This window comes from Arvicola amphibius, chromosome 13 (genome assembly GCF_903992535.2).
Source record: "Arvicola amphibius chromosome 13, mArvAmp1.2, whole genome shotgun sequence".
Lineage (NCBI taxonomy): Eukaryota > Metazoa > Chordata > Mammalia > Rodentia > Cricetidae > Arvicola > Arvicola amphibius.
Window position 1 is genome coordinate 40611966 of NC_052059.1, and position 3192 is coordinate 40615157.

At 38.0% G+C, this 3192-nt stretch overlaps 1 non-coding gene across 1 annotated transcript; it reads right to left on the reverse strand.

The window, feature by feature from the left end:
* Positions 1-2114: 2114 nt before the first annotated feature.
* Positions 2115-2241, reverse strand: LOC119800569. Its single transcript, XR_005283059.1, has one exon. It is a non-coding gene; the product is annotated as a small nucleolar RNA SNORA40 (small nucleolar RNA).
* Between the last annotated feature and the right edge of the window lie 951 nt (positions 2242-3192).

Here is a 3192-nt window from a genome sequence, read left to right on the forward strand (position 1 = left end):
TGTAAACATACGTTTTCAGTGTCTATTCATCAGCTGATGGACATCTAAGTTGTTTCCATTCCATGGCTATTATGAATAGAGCAGCAATGATCTTGGATGAGCAAGCGACTGTACTGAAGGAAGCAGAGTCATTAGGATATATACCCATGTATGAAATAGCTGAATCATGTGGTAGCTTTTATTTTAGTTTTATGTGGAACTTCCAGACTGCGTTTTATAATTGGCTACACCAGTTTGCACTCCCTCCAGCAGGGACTTTATGTTCCCCTTTCACTAGATCCAAACCAGTCTGAATCACAAACAGCTGAGAAGCATTGAAAGAAATGTTTAACATCTTCGGCCATCAGGGAAATGCAAATCAGAACTACCTACAGTTTTGTCTCACCCGAGTTAGAAGGGCTAAGGTAAAATAGATGATAAATGCAGTGGACATGTTTTGAATTCTCTTGGATACCATTAGAAGTAAATTCTATGGGCCATGTGGCAACATGATTTTTACCTTTTGTGGAGATGCCAGACTGTTTTCCAGGATGACTACAATATTTCATCCCCCCAACCTGTAGGATAAGAATTCCAGTTTTTGCCCCTTTATCACCAGTGCCTCTATTGTTGACTCCTATTTTTTCCCTACTTTTCCCTGTAGTACTGATTTGCATCTCCAAATGACTAATGATTTTAAGCATTTTTCATGCCTTCTGTACTTTTTTATAATTTTTTTTGGAGAAAGTTCTATTCAAATTGTCTTCAGAGATTAGGAATTGTGCTGTCTTTTATCCCTGAGTTATAAAATAAAAGTGTATGTGTGCATGTGTTTCTCTGTGTGCATGTGTTGTTTCTGTGTGTGTATGATGCAAGTTCCTTACCAGGAACTGTGAAGACTCTCTGTTTTGCTCTTTCATGTCCTTTATTTAAACAGGTTTTAGCTTTGAAATGTTGTTGAAGGTGCCTGCCTCTTGTACTTTTTGTTTAATAGAAAAGACACAGTTGCCTATTTCAAGGTCACAGATGTTTATGTTTTTTATGGTATTAATAACTTTGCATCCTAATGCAGGTCAATTTTTATTTAATTATTTTACATACATTTATCCAAATATTTTAAATACTTATTAAGGCACAATTTCTAAATAGATTTGTAATCATTTTCTAAGGCTACTGTACCAAAATGACCCAAAATTTGACTTAGGTATGGATCTATTTGTGTGTATTCTACTCAGAGTTCAGTGTGTATGCGCTTGTGTGTACATATACACACAATGTGTATGAGTTTTTCAAAATAATTTTTGGAAATTTTTTTATTTTATTTTTAATTGAGAATGCCAAACAATGTATTTTGATCATCTTTGGTTCTCCAACTCCTCTCAGCTTGACCCTACCTTCCTATTCACACAACTTCACAATCTACTTCCCACATCTCTCTCATTAAGTTCAATTTGTATTGCATAAATACTCTCCAGTGTGGGGCCTGCCCTGAGGCATAGTCAACCTACCTGGGTTATACCCTTAAAGGAAACTGGTTCTTCTCCCAGCAGCTATCAAATACCCCCAAACTCCTCAGCTAGTAGTGGGCTTTGTGCCCACCTCTTCTTGTCCATGATGAGACTTGAACTCTATGGGTCTCATGCTTACTGTCACAGTCTCTGGGGGTTTCTATGTTTAGTTGCCAGATTGTGTCTGGAAAATACCGTTTTCTTGTGGCCAACCACCACTTCTGGCTCTCACTGTCTCTCCAGTGCCTTTTCCTGTGAAGATCCTTCAACTCTGAGGGAAGGTGTGTGACATAGACATTCAATGAGGGGTGAGCATTTCAAAGTCTCTCTCTTCTCTGTACCTTGCCTAGCTGAAGGTCACTGCCAACCAATAAAAAGTGCAAATATAAGCTCTCTACTGAGGACTGAGGAATGTATTAACCTGTGCATTATAGGATGTCATTAGGAGGTCAGTTTAATATTACGTCTGTTTAGTAGCATAGCAGGAGCTTCCCCATTATGTTGCAGAACCTGTCCAATCACAGCTTCTTTTTTTTTAAAAAAAGAAATATTTATTAGATACCAATCTCAAAAGTACAGAATAGTGATGAATCAACCTCATCAATACCATAATCTCTTGATGCAGATTATATTCCTTCTTGTATGTATCAAAACTCATATTGAGCAATGAGTTCTGGGTTGCAAAAGAGGATTTATTTTTGCACCTGTCTAACCTGCCTTTGTCTACCAGCTGAACAAAACTTATACAAGTGCTGCCCTAATCACAGCTCCTTGGCTGAGAATAATTCCAGTTCATTCTAGGATGGAGTTTATCTTGTGGAGTGGAACTAAAAATCCAGTCAGTAAGTAGCTGGTTACTTCCGTGACATTCTTGCCAGTATTGCACCAGCAGGCATTTCTTGCACCATATGCTAGCAAATTAAAACCCCAGTACCAGGAAGGGTTGTTTTTTTTTTTTTTTGTTTTGTTTTGTTTTGTTTTGTTTTGTTTTTGGCCCACAAGGTCCCACAGACCTCCAAATTACTCCTATAAATCCTATTTTTAGTATTATTTCTATGATCTTCTTCACTTTTGACTCTGTACCTCTTAATATACTCAGTATCCCATAGGTTAATTTTCTTCTTTTTTCAGGTCCTCAAGTTGAGTACTCTCTTACTTAAGTTTTCATTACTGTGAAGAGACACCATGACCACTGCAACTCTTATAAAGGAAAACATTTGAGAGTGGCTTACTTATAGTTTCATAGGTTCAGTCCATTATTGTTGACTGGGGTTTCTGTCCTGCTAGGTCCCACAGCCTTTTAGTCCCTAATAAACACACAGAGATACATAAATTACAAAGTGATTGGCCTATTAGCTCAGGCTTCTTATTAACTTTTATAACTTATATTAGCCCATAATTCTTGTCTGTTAGCCACATGGCTTGGTACCTTTTTGGGTGAAGCAATCATATTTTGCTTGCTCAGCGTCAGGCTTTTTCTGTCTAGGTAACAACTGTGGACTGCTGAAACTTTTCTTTTCCCATAATTCTCATTGCCATACCCCTACTTCCTGTCTGGTTGCCCTTGTCCCACCTATATTTCCTGCCTGGCTACTGGCCAATCAGCATTTTATTAAAAATAATACAAGTGACAGGATAAAAGACCATTGTCCCACAGCACATTATCATCATGGTGAGGATGACTGTGTGCAGGTAGTCTTGGTGG